General features: G+C 44.2%; 1 protein-coding gene across 16 annotated transcripts in view; it reads right to left on the bottom strand.

Annotated features, from left to right (window-relative positions):
* Positions 1-14,388, bottom strand: part of TEAD1 (TEA domain transcription factor 1) — a 274,521-nt gene that overhangs the window by 172,025 nt on the left and 88,108 nt on the right. The window lies entirely within an intron of this gene.

The raw sequence follows: 14,388 nt of genomic DNA, 5'->3' as shown, positions 1-14,388 counted from the left end.
GTCACTGGGAATCGATAATGTCACCTTAAGACAATCAGAGGTTGAAGTCATGTTCAGACACCTAAAACTAAGCCCAGAGTCAACCTGAAAAAAGCAATGGACATACATATCTCTCAGAGACATCCTGGATAAGCTTACAAACATACTGTGTCAGGTATCTACTGGGGGAAAACTGTCAAAGACTACCTTTCTAGGGATGAACTTTCCGACTTGTAAAAATCAAACTGGGATGAGAAACGGGTAGATTCTGTCACCAAAATAACCCAATCAAGCTCAGTATTCCTTTATAGGCCTGCATGTCCCAGATAAAACCATTGTGATATTGCCATAGATGTGAACTAAAATAAACTGTTGTCATTTGTAACACCTCAGGCACAGGGTCAATATGCTTAGAACAGAAAAGTATAAACATGGGCGTGAGGTGTACACTCAGCTCTTCTTCACCAAGGGGTTCCTCAAGATAAGAAGCTCTAATGGAAAACATTAAGGGCTATGTGCCTCAGCTTCTAATCTATGAAGTTATAATCCTTGCCCTCATTATTTCATTAGAATGCTGTAAGTGTGATGACAACAAGGATGTGGAAAAAACATCTCATAGAGAAAAAAGATTAAGTTACTATCGCCAGCAGCTTTCACTAATTCAAACATATTCTGAAGGCCTAATGTGTGCCAGGCACTATGCTAGGGGCAGGAGATACAAGTACACACATTAAAAGTGAGTCTGAAAAGTGCTTTGACGGGTGGTCAGATACTGTGGAGGGACTTCCCTGATAGTCCAGTGGCTAAGACTCTGTGCTCCCAATGCAGGGGACCGGGTTTGATCCCTTGTTGGGTAACTATATCCCACATGCCACAACTAAGACCCAGCACAGCCAAATAAATAGATAAATCTTAAAAAAAAAAAAAAAATACTGTGGAAACACAAAGGAGGGAGCACGTATCTCTGCCTGTGGAGACTAAAGAAGACTTTGGGGGCAAGAAGGGCATTTTTGCCAGGGTCTTGAAGGGCCAGTAGGAGTTTACCAGGCAGAAAACAAGAAAACTATCTTGGGTACCAGGAAAGCCCAATCTCCCTTTTACACTGTTTACCTGGAACCAAAACTCTCTTCCACACAACAAGGCAGCAACGTAGGACATGGACATGGTCAGGGACCCTCAGGTTCCTGTTCTGTCACAGCTCAGAGGCAGCAGAAGATGGTGCTTAAGAGCTCAGGTAATGGAGCCAAGCTGAATGGGGTTTCTGTCAGGAGTTCTAAGCCATATGATCCTGGGCAATTTACTGAACCTTTCTAGGCCTTGGTTTCCTCATCCTAATGTGGGAATAATAATGGTGGCTACTGATTTGTAATGAGGCTTAAATGAGTTGATATTAAGTATTTAGAAAAGTTTCTGGCACACTGCAAGCACTGGATAGATTATTTATTAGTAGTAATCCCTGTCACAATGCCTGCCCTGGTCAGTTCAGACTTAAGATTTGTCCATCTCAAAAGGCCCCTATCCCAGTGCATGTGGTCATCCCACCTGGCAATTCCCTTCACCTAACAACTGTTCATGACTGCTGTCTCGGGACACATGGGGACTGAGAGAATGCCTCCTAATACTCATAGCTTACTATCCAAGTAACCCAAATAGCATCTTCCATAGTCAGGATCGTATCGCCACTGCATTCGGTGTGTTGCCGTGAGACAGCAAACACAAAGGCACATCCGAGTACAGAGATCGCAATGACAGTTGAATAAACACGCCATCCAATACCTCACATCTGGCATGTCATCAGCCCCAGCACCTTATTCACAATCAAATACGTGTAAGGCGGTGGCTACTTTATAGGTACAAATGTCTTTATCAGGACATTAACGTGCACCAAACATCTCTCAATAAAAAGCAGTCATAAACAACAATCTTTTTAAGCAGTCACAGAAGCTACCATGTTTGTAACAGAACCATTCATCTAAGAGACAGTTGCCAAAACCCATCTCAGCACAATAGCAAGCAAGTCATGGAGCATAGAGGCAGACCCAGGGAAGAGGGTAGGCACAGAGGGAATAATTGGGACCTTTGCAAATGGCTGGGGTAGGGGTTGGGGTGGGGGATGACTCAGCTTATTAACACATTTTCAATATTACCCTGATGCTGCAAAGCTTTGGGGAGTGATCAAATTACATTTCCCCAATAGCACTTGCTTTGAAGGTAACTTAAAAAGTTGCTGTAGCCATTCCAAAAAGAACAATGTCTATAGAAATGGTCAGCTAATGACCAATTTCACTGCTGGGGGGCAGGGTGTCAAAAAAGCCACAACATTATATAAATTTTTTTTTTAATAAATTAAATGTCTTGGGCAGGAAATTTCACTGTCACACCTTTCAGACTGCATTCTAAAAGGATAAAAAGGAGAGGGGTGTATTCTTATATAGCAAGAGGCTTTAAAGAAATAATATTCATATGGATTTTGAAGAACAATTTGACTTTATGATATACCTGGAACTGAAGCATTTGAGAGAAGGGAAGGTGGGCAGATGCAATAATCTGCAGTGAAGGCATAGCAGGTAAACAGCAGGTAAATGAAATATACCTGTGATTAAATCAAATGATTATAATCAAAGGAGAATTTATAGCACTCTGTACAGTGTCCAGAGTGTTTTCATACTCTAAAAGCCACCCACCTCTGCCTAAAGGCAACAAAAGTACAAGGTTACCTGCCAGGAATCTGTTACAAAGAATAACAGGACCATTAAAAAGACTACCGACATTCTTAAAAGACAGGCCCGCAGCCCTCCAAGAATAAAGCTTGTCCGCCCTACAGTACGAGTGAAACAATAAATACTGGCTCGTCAGAGATGTGGGCCCTGTCCATTCTTCTGTAGTAGCTTGCTGTGAGCACGTGGACACTGGAAGAATGGATCTGAATATGTTCCAGTCTTTCTTCCACCACCATAGTACCATAAAACATGAATGTCAGAATAATGCCACTTTTAGTGTGGAGAGCTGACTGACAGATCCAACTGACCCAGCACCTGTTGAACTCCCGGACCAATGTCCTGAATCGTATAGTAAGAACACCCTGTCCTGCTTCCTGGCCACAGCACCCCACTCTCTGACCACCTGTCTCTGCAGATCGGTGCCTCGGCCATTCACCCATGGAAGGGAGAGCTTGCTGGCACCAGCTCCTCCCCCAGCACCCCTCTCCTGCCCACCAGGACCTTGCACTGCCCCTCCCACAACCAAACCCCAGGTAAATATCACTCCAGTGTCGACCTGGATGATACGATTTGCTTTTCATTCTTGGTATTTGCCACATTTTTCTTTCATGAGTCTTTCTTGCTCAGAATCAGAGGAAAAAAATAAATGATATAGTTATTTTTCCTCTAATTCCAAAAGTAACATATGTTCACTATTAGGGGGGAAAAAAACACTCCATTAATACAGAAATATGTAATAGAAACGGAGTTCCCCATGAATCCATCCCCTGAAGCAACTGCTATTTACATGTTGTAAATTCCTTCAAATTTTTTCTATGACCTTAACCACAATATATTTATATATTTTCATTTACTGTGTTGAGCATTCTCTAAGATAGGCTCGCTATTACAGAGATCAGCAGAACAATATCATAACAATGTTAATCTGGAAAATGACCACTTTAAACACTCATCATCAAAGAAATGGGATATATATAAATCGCAACAGTAGTAAGAAATTAAGACCCAATCCCAAGTAAAATGCTCTAGAGGGGAGACGAACTGAAGCTCTAGATGTGGAAGTCAGTGGGGACAGAACAAAGACAGGCGTTGGAACCCAGGGCCATGCAGCTAAGAACCGGCAGGTTCTCAAGCCGTCCAAGCCCCCATTGCCTTCCATGCAATGGAAGCTGCTACTCCGGGACCTGCCCACTACCACTGATCCCTTCCATCATCTGTGACTCTGACCCAGACAAGTGTATCCTGACCTCCCCTCTCCAACAGCAGAAACTCTGAAAGGGGGGATACCATTCAATTGCTCCCTTAACCAAACAACCCTCTACATAGGCTAGGCAGGCTTACCTGAATGGCTGCTCCAAAATATCTGTTCTTACCTTTCTAACATGCTGGGAACAGGCTTAACCCCAGAAAAGCACTATTTGTAGGATTTAGTTCAAAACATTTTCTCACACATAATTGCATTTTCTCGTGTATAATTGCATTTTCTCTCAACATCACTGAGAGATATGGAGAAATTGATTTTCTCACCCCATTCTACAGATGATAGCAACAAGGCACAGATACACTGCAAAGAGGTAAAGTTTCAGAGCAGCCAAAGACCTTGGGAAGAGAGAGGTGGAAAATGTTAGGGTTTTCTTGTAACCCCAGTATTCCTTCTGCCTGGCTGTTCTGCTGCCTGCTCTTCACTAGCCCCATGCCATTCACATCAATATTAAATTCTCTCCATTCACATCCATGGGGTCATGTCCTCTCCAGGAAATCCCCCTAACACCTGGTTACTTTGGTAGGCTTATTTACAAATTCACAGTGCACTACAGTAGACTTCAACATCAACGTGATTAACCAACCCAATGCTGATGAGTCTCTCTATGTCTTATTTCCTCGTCTCCAGTGGCCATCGCCCACATTCGTATCAGTTGACCATATTTGCAGCCACACCTCGAAACTCATCACTTGAAATCTCTCCACCTCTAATCTCAGATGCTTCCTCTCCCGTGCGTGACCACAGCCTCCTGTCCAGCCACCTCTCCTGTGTGTACAGAGCCTCTAAGAGCACATGTCATGACTCGTCAGCAGCTCCAGCTTCACCTTGTCCCTGTCCCCACCTAGGCTGGTGCAAATATGCACTCACTAGCACTTTAGTGTCTCTGGTCCCGAGCCTTGACATTGTCAAAATTTAGATACACCAATAATCCCCTAGCAGAAAAAATACATATGTATCACATAATAATGCCAGTGGCTTTTCCCAAAGGAAATACTCTTGCATTATACAAAAATTAATAAAAGGTCACAGATTGAGATGTAAAACATAAAACCAGAAACCTTTTAGAACAAAACACAGAAGAAAATCTTCAGTGCCCAGGGCTAGGCAATGAGTTCTTAGACTTGACATCAAAAGTACAAACCATGAAGCAACTAAGCTTGTGCACCATAAAAGGGAAAATTAATAAATTGGATCTCATCAAAATGTAACACTTATACATGTGAAGAAGATGAGAAGATAGGCTACAAACAAGAAGAACACAGCTGCAAACTACATATCAAAGGACTCATATCTAAAATAAAGAACTCCCCAAACTCAGCAATCAGAATATAAATAATCCAATTAAAAGGGGGACAAAAGACATGAACAGACATTTCTCCGTATATTCTGTATATCTCTGTATATTCTCTGAAGAGAATATATAGATGGCAAATAAGTACATGAAAAGATGTTTCACATCATTAGTCACTGGGGAAATGCAACTTAAAACCACATGGGATATCACCACTCACCTATCCAAATAGTTAAAACAAACAATAGTGACAACAGCAAATGCTGATGAGGATGCAGAGAACCTAGACTGCAGGGGAGAGTGTAAAATGGCACAGCTGCTCTGAAGAACAGTTGAGTAGTTTTTTTAAAAAAGAAAGAAAGCTGAAGATACAACTACCATTTGACCCAGCAATGAATGCATTTATCCCACGGAAATGAAAACTACATTTACCCAAAAAACTGTATATAGGGCTTCTCTGGTAGCTTAGTGGTAAATAATCCACCTGGTAACACAGGAGATACAGGTTCGATCCCTGATTTGGGAAGATCCCACATGCCCTGGAACAACTAAGCCCGTGCATCACAACTGTAGAGCCCGTGCTCTAGAGCCTGGGAACCACAACTACCGAGCCACGTGCTACAGCTGCTGAAGCTCGCACGCCCTGGAGCCCCTGCTGCACAAGAAAAGCCACCACAATGAGAAGCCCATGTGCCACATCTAGAGAGTAGCCCTCACTTACCGCAGCTAGAGAAAAGCCCGCGCCATCAACAAAGACCTAGCACAGCCAAGTATAAATGCATGAACTTTTTAGAAAATGTGTGTATAAATGGTCATAGCAGCTCTATTTGTAATAGCCAAAAGCTAGACTCAACTCGATACCCCTGAACAGGTGAATGGTTAAACACACCGTGGTGCATACAGGTTAGAGAACTGCTCAGCAATCAAAGGAACTACTGATACACAATCAACCTGGATGAATCTCCAAGGAATTATGATGAATGGGGAAAAGCCAACCCTAAAATGTCACATACAGTATGACTGCACTAGATAACAAGCTTGAAACAACAACATTTTAGAAATAAAGAACAACTCATGGTTGCCAGGAGTCAGGGATAAGGTCGGGGGAAGCAGAACAGGGATGGGTATGGTGACAGAGGGCAACCCTGGGGATCCTTGCGGTGCTGGAACTGTTCTGCATCGTCGTGGTGTGGATACACATACCACACAGGTGGTAACACTGTACACAACTTAACAAAACACACATGCACAAATGAGTACCAGTAGAGTTGGGAAAATCTGAGTAAGATCAGTAGTTTATATTGACATTAATATCCTGTTTTTGATATTAACAGTTTTGCAAAATGTAACCACTGGGGGAAAACAGACAAAGTGTACAAAGAATCTTTGTACTATTTCTTACAATTGCATGTGAATCTACAATTATTTCAATAAAAACTTCAATTAAAAGAAGAAAGGAGTGTTCTCTGACTTCTCTCAGGCCCTTCCTCCACTGCTCACAATTCTTTTACTCACCCCTATCCCTCCATATCCAGTTCCCCTACAGTATCTCTACTAAGCTTGCTCTACTTTTCAGAAGCTCATAACCCACCTCAGCCCACATGGCCTTACTTCTCATCTGAAGACAGGAATCACTATGCCTTCCCTGCACCTTCTACCTGAACCTTCTCCTGCCATTATGCATGAGAGTAAAAGAAGCCCTTCTCCTTTTAAGGTCTCTTCCTGATTCTATTCCATCAAATAATTCCTCAATTTCATACTTTTCCCACCCTACTAACCAAGGGCTTCCTTTGTGGCTCAGCTGGTAAAGAATCCACCTGCAATGAGGGAGACGTGGGTTCAATCCCTGGGTTGGGAAGATCCCCTGGAAAAGGGAAAGGCTTACCCACTCCAGTATACTGGCCTGGAGAATTTCATGGACTGGAGAATGTCCATGGGGTCACAAAGAGCTGGACACGACTGAGTGACTTTCACTTTCACTACTAACCAAATGGCCAAGTCTCTCTCCCCTGTTCTAAAATAAGCCTTCCTTTAACTTTCTATGCCTTCCTTTAACTTTAAGATACCATCTCAAGGCTCTTCCTGTACATGGCAAACCTGGACCATGGTAATCTTTCTTCTCTATACAGAGGGAGCATTAACTGAATTATACAGTTCATTTCCTATCCCCAAACTTTCCAAGGATTGTTTCAAAGTCAGTCTCATTCTCTGCTCGTTAGTTTCTTTTACCAGCTCTAGAAATGTGGCCCTCTCCTCTTGGCCCCAGGTTATAGTTTAGCCCAGTGACTCTCAAATCTGCCTGATCACCCAAATTACCCAGAGAGCTTTTAAAAACGTTAAGATTCTCAGACCACACTCAGAGATTCTGATTCAATCAGTTTGAGTCAGTTATGTCTCTTTTTTTTAAGCTTTTCGAGTGCTTCTGCTGATGATGATCAGGCTTAGGAACCACTGATGGGTCTCCCTTTTTCTTAAAAAGGCAACCTCTTTACTCTCCCACAAATACGGACACCCCATTTAAAATCTATGCTGGTCTAACCACAATACATGGGGGCCTAAGCATATCGCCCATTCTCATCTCTTCTCTGCTGATGAGGCCCCAAACTACCCCTGCAACTCCAGGCTGCCTGAGCTCCAAGCAGGAATTTCCAAACCCCACAGATCATCCTCATGTGGACAGCCCCCCAAGTACACGTCCAGCACACGACAAAATCCAGCTCCCCATTTCTCCACTCTACAAACTGCATCTCTTGTCTTCATTCCCCATCCATTTAATAGCCCCACCATTATCCCCATCGCCCAAGCAGAAAGAACCCTGGAATCATCTTCAACCCCTCCTTCTCTTTCACAAATCGCATCCTGTCAGCCAGTCCTATAGGTTCTACCCATGAAGCTTCTCCACCAGGACTGCAGTTTAAGCTCATCCTCTGCAACAGTAATCTAACTTGTCTTCACGCCTTCAAAGCTGGCTTTGTCAAACACAGGATGAGTCACAACCATCTCTCCTGAAAACACGCAGTGGCTTCCTCTGTCACCCGGATGAGCACCAGACACGACGGCGTGGCACTCCACGCCTCCACGACACACTGCCAGCCCACATTTCCAGGCTCAACTACCATCCCCCTCCAGGGCACATCCTCATTTCCAAGAGCACCAGAGTGGGTCCCTTCAGGACTCTGTGCCTTTATCATGCTGTTCCCTTATGCCTGAATTCCCTGAATGCCCTTCCCCCCTCTCTCTCTCCACAGTAGCAAATATAAACCTAGGCTTCAGAAATCCCCTAATGTTCTATTGCAACAACTCTGTAACTGTGCACAAGCCTGAATATTTTTTGAAGAAGAGATCCACAACTTTCTGTAGATTCTCAGAAAAGGGTGGAGGGCAGGGAGGTGGGGTCGGGGGCGGTCTGCCATCCAAAAGAAGTTTAAAAACAAAAAACATTTAAAAAAATTTAAAAAGCAAAAAACACTAAGTGGCCTTTTCCCACTGAAAGTTGGCTCACCTAAATCTGCCTCTCAGACTCTGATTCTTCCACTCTTTTGTATTTTCAAATATAGATATGTGCATTCCCCAATATAAATAATCACACTTTCTGCTGCTCTACCACTCAACTGTCGATATCTCTAGTACACAGTGTACTTCCTTCCATATCAGTATTGTGGTTCGTTGTCTTAACTGGCTTCTTGTTTTAAGCTGACTTTCAAATGTCAACTCCACCACTTATTCACTGTGGCCTTGAGCATGTAACTTGATTTTGGTGGGCCTCAGCTTTCCTGGATGTAAAAAGGGTTCTCTGGTGGTTCAGGCAATAAAGAATCTGCCCGCAATGAAGAAGATCTGGGTTCAATCCCTGGGTTGGGAAGTTCCCCTGGAGGAGGGCGTGGCAACCCATTGCAGTATTCTTGCCTGGAGAATTCCCATGAACAGAAGAACCTGGCAGCTGCAGTCCCTGGGGTCTCAAAGTCAGACACGACTGAGCGGCTAAGCACACAAGCACAGCGTAACCTACATCATCAGTTTGTTCTGAGGAATAAACAAGACAACACATTCTAAAGCAACGAGAAAGTGCCTAGTACACGGTAAGTGGCCACACAGGTCAGTTCTCTTAATTATCCTACATCTGTAGGCCCCATTCAGAGTCAAAGCACAGTCCAGGTCCACAGCACTCACTAACTGATTTACAAATCCATGTCTTCTGAATGCCAGGGCTCACCCGCTGCCACAGGAAGTTGTTGAAAAGCTTCACTTTCCAACTTGGTAATAATTTAAGATTCTCTGTCTCTTACTTTTTTTCTTCCTCCCTCATGACCAATTCTCAAGCCATCCTAAGTAGCTATTTTTTATCTGAATTGCACAAGAGCTCACACCTTGTACACAAACCTTTGTAGGCTGGACCCCTGCTATGTTCAACTTTCCCAACACAAACACTGATGACGTTGGCTCTGCTATTCTCACAGGAACGAAACTATTTCAAAATCCCCCATTACTCATCTGTTCTGAGGATCCCAGAATTAACCCTTGCTCTACCATGGTGCCAATGTGAGTAGAAATCCTTCCTACCACTTGAACTAACATCTGGCAGCACACAGAGCAAAAACCAGAGTTTCTTCCTTCTCAGGCTAGGAAGACCATGAGATATACAAACATCTTTCTTTCTCTTTTTTTCTGTTTTTTCCCTTCCTTTCCAGCCAGCTCCTCTTGCGGCTCAGAGGCTTACTTACTCATCTTTCTTTGTCTTAAGCAATAACCCCCACATGCATACACTCAACAAACATCACTGACATCTTCTCTGTCCAGAAAGACAGCCCCTGCCTTGTGGGGCTTCTAGCCTGTTCTATGGGCACAATGCTTTGTGCTTTACATTTTTTGCCAATTCACTGGAAATAATATCCCACATCACAAGTCAGACACAAAGATGAAATCACAGATGCCACATGATGTTCAGATGAAGAACTGGGACGAACAAGTTCAGCTCAGGCCACAAGGCTCACTTTCCCAAAGCCTGGCGATCCTCTAGGGCCTGGAGTCTGCAGCCACTTCTGCATCAGGGCTTCTGGGGCCTCCACAGATGTGGACCACCTTCCTGGCCCTCACAGAAACTATGGGAAAGTTCACTGTCTAACACAGCAATGCCCCTACATTCCCTTGACCAATTCTGATCGGGAGGAGCCAGGGGTCCTCAGATGTCAGCCTCTTTGCCTGCACTGATTAACTGGTAATATTTGTGCCTGCCTGTGTGCACGCCTTCTCAGATCCCCTTGTCAGCTCTGCCCCACCTTACTGAACCTGCCCCTTCTCTCTTCTATCTTGTACTTCTATGAAGTAAGCAAAAAGGCAAGTCCAACTCTTGTGCTCTCCTGGCTGGGAAGGCTCAGGTCAGCAACAGGGGAAGACCTATTAGAGAGGCCTAACCCAGAGATGCCTTCCTCTTCATCTTCTCTATGAACTTCTCCTCTTCATCTTCTCTATGAACTTCTCTCACAACTGACCTCTCTAGGGCTGATCAGTAGACCTGGCATCCCAGCAAGAAAGGGGCACCCCTGGAGCTATCTGGAGCAAGAACCCTGAAGATAACTGCTCACAAAAGGAGAAAGTCATTGTTCAGCAACTGCTCTGCCCAAGCTGCCTATGGGATCCCAGAGCACCAGAATCTTCCAGACATCTTTCTGGCTACCACCAATGCCAGCCTTGTGATCTAGGATCCTCCCTACTACGATATTTGAGAAGCTTTCTTTCTGCCAGCATTGGGCCAGGTGCCCTGGACACTGGTGGCCAAGAACAGGCTTCAAAAGGCTAAGTGGAAGGTGACCATCTTCAAAGGCCTTCAGACTTCCCAGAAAGCTCTGGCACACAGTCCTGACCTCAGGTCAGTGTTTCCTGCAAATAAACTTAGGATGGCTCCATAAGGGCAGGGATCATGTCTGTCTGGCTTACTGCTGTATCCCTAAAAATGCCTAGTATGGGGGCTGGAATACAGGCAGCACTTAATACTGACTTGTTGGATTTATTTACAGTGACCTCCAGCAAGGAAGGAAAGAGCCCATGTTTGGGAGTCGGATAGAGTCAGTTTTGAAAGAATCCAGCTGTAACGTTTATACTGGTCATGCACAAGCCACTTTATCCCTTTTAGCTCCCTCATCTGCAAAGTGAGACTCACAAAATTGACCTCAAAATGTTGTGAGCATGAGATGGAAGTTGCAACTTACCCAGAGCCTAATGTCTAGAAGGGGTAGAGCCAGGCTTCATAACAATTCCAAAGGCCAAGATTTAAGGTGCTACACTTGCATGTCTCTGAGGCAAGCAGCCAGTGAATGTTTAGCTCTGGTCCCTAACCTGATTATGGGAGCTACTTGACCACTCTGCCTGACTACAGTCTTCAGGTACGATAGAAAACACATCTAGACAAATCCCCTGCTTCACTGTTTTGTTCTGTCTTGTGTTAAAAACTGTGGCCTGCTCCTATGAAATTCAGTTCCAGACAGCTTTGTTGATCAATAAAGTCTCTGCCATTTTGTCCCCCTGCTATCTCCTCCACAACTATCTACAAGGATACACAGAGGAACATCTATGTAAAAGTAAGAAAAAGAAAACACGGAAAAAGAGAGGGAATGAGCTTGCAAGCTCTTGGGAACAGTCAAAGAAGTCTCACCCTCCTTCTAATAATCCCTAAGAACAACTGCCGACCCATAGGGTGCTGCAGGCAGAAATAATCTGTCCACATGGAGACGAACCACACAAAGGCTTGGCCTCTCCACAGACCCAGGTAGCATAGGGAAAATTAAGCCATCTTTTCTAATGGCCCAAACCTCATCATGAAGAGAGCTTTCCAATTTTTCCCCTCTATAAGACTGCATTTGCCCTACTGCCAACCACAGAGGAGATTTCATTACCAAATAAATCAGTGCTGCACTTGACCTTGCTTCTCCAAAGGCTCAGAATTAGTGACATCACAATACTCAACAGATGCTCAGAAAATATCGGAATAACCCCCTCAAGTCAAAAACACTTGGTATTTCACTAAAAGGCATTAAATTATTTTGATCTCACTCCATGGAATCCTAAATGCTTTCAATGTTTTCATTTTCAAAATGCTTAAGAGAAAAAGCATGCTCTTAGGACCTTCAGAAACCCAGGCTCCCAGTCTGGTTTGTGTCCTAATTCACATATGGTAAGATGGGGAACAGGCCTGAAGCCAAGGAACAGCAGCTCGGCCCCCACATCGCTCACATGACTCTATCCCCAAGTGGCTGGAGCGTCACTGTGGAGGCTCTCAAACCAATTTTCTCTCATCCTCAGTTACAGGTGGGTTACAGGCAGCTCCCAGGCACCCAAGGCAGTTTCTCCTAAGGGGTCCAGTCGCTACCTCCCATAAACATGATAACCACCATGTTTCCCTTCCAAAGCATCAGGATAAGCCAAACTCCTCCACACTGGCCAGCTGCCTGGACAAGGAGGCCACTGCAGGGCTACCACAGCAAATGTGTCTCTTGCACCCCTAATCAGGACACACAATCTTGCAGTTATAATCGTTAATGCTGCTCGCTCAAAATGACTGCCCAATTTTAAATAATGGTTGGTCACCAACACTGTCAGAAAATGTAACGTGGCTTTCAGGGAAAGAACACATACATCAAGAACACGCACTCTCAGGAAGCACTCGGAATCTGATTACTCTCAGTATTAACAACATGTTCCATGACCAGCGCCATGTTTGTCAACAGATTGATCACTCTTACTGAGGGACAAGTCACAAATCCAGAATCATAAAACATACAAGCCCCAAGGATCACAGATATCATCTACTTTACCCTCTTTCTGTACAAGAGAGAAAACTCACAGACCACGGGCAAGATCATTCAAGTTCACTATGGGCAGATGACTCAAATCCAGAGCTTCTCACAGTTCTCTTGCCTAGCCTACTGCTTTTGACCCCAAACTAACATCAAGTGTCCTTTTGCAAATTATTTTCACAGAAAAATTATTTTTATGATGGAGTTACAGGCAAATTGGTTCAATCTACCATGGCTGCTGCCTAAAAAGTAAAAGCAATGGAGGAAAAAAAACTGGAGTTGAAAAAAATAACATTTGCTTTGAACTGTGTTCCGATTCCTAGTCCAGAAACCTGGTTCCTAAAGGGATAGTGCCATTCCCAGTATTCCCAGTGAGAAATGAAAGGCAGGAGTACTTCTTCCCAACTGGCATGTCCAACACTAGGCCAGTTTTCTTAGATTAAAATAATTTCTGGGTAAACAAATGGGTGTTGTACAAGGTACAGTGGCCCGAGGTCACCTTCACGACTCCTAATAAAATCTGCTTCAAAGAAGGCTCAAAGATTAAAGTGCTCTTCTCTGCCTTTAAAATGGGGAAGTTGCATTTTTAGGTATGAAAACGAGACCTTGAAAGCAAACAACCAGACTGAGAAAGGGTAGCCCAGGAAAGATACAAGCACACAGAAAACCAGAGGCCCTGAAACTTTCTACCCACAGCAGCTGAGATGTTTCCCCCTGAGTCCATTTCACCAGACATGAAGAAGCGTCTTTGGCTACAAAGGATCACATGAGAACATAAAACAAATTCGGAAGGTTTGGGTTCTCTCTCTCTCTCTCGTGTGTGTGTGTGTGTGTGTGTGTGTGTGTGTGACACAGACTGGCCAAGGAAGAGACACTCTAATGCTGCAGAAAGCAAAATTTTCCTTGTTTCCATTACATCATCCGCGTTGGAGAGGGGGAGGCAGGGCGGGGGCACAGCTGGTGGCAGCTGCACCACCATCTGCTTTCTCCTTAGCAGCGTGTGCTAGCCTGGTCCGTCGCCTCCTACGGCTCCTGATAGAGGGGCTGCAGTATTAAAGGTACAACACCCTATTATGGAAAAGCTTTCAAATTGTTTAGAAATAAATCACTCCTGTGATAAGTTAACAACCTCCAGTAGGCTGCTGAGCCAGTTCTCTTTGAGTTTAGGTTATTCGTTTGCATCTCTTTAGACTCAGCCACAGTGCAAACTCTGTCAACTCAACGTGCCCAATTAGACAAGCCGAATGTATACGTAACCACCTGCCATCTGCTTCCCAGAAGGTAAACAGCCGAAAAGTACAAGTTGAAGGTGCAGGGAAGGTCCAAACCCAGCCTGTACACCCC

This window comes from Bubalus bubalis, chromosome 16, assembly GCF_019923935.1.
Source record: "Bubalus bubalis isolate 160015118507 breed Murrah chromosome 16, NDDB_SH_1, whole genome shotgun sequence".
Lineage (NCBI taxonomy): Eukaryota > Metazoa > Chordata > Mammalia > Artiodactyla > Bovidae > Bubalus > Bubalus bubalis.
This window is presented reverse-complemented; position numbering and strand designations above follow the sequence as displayed.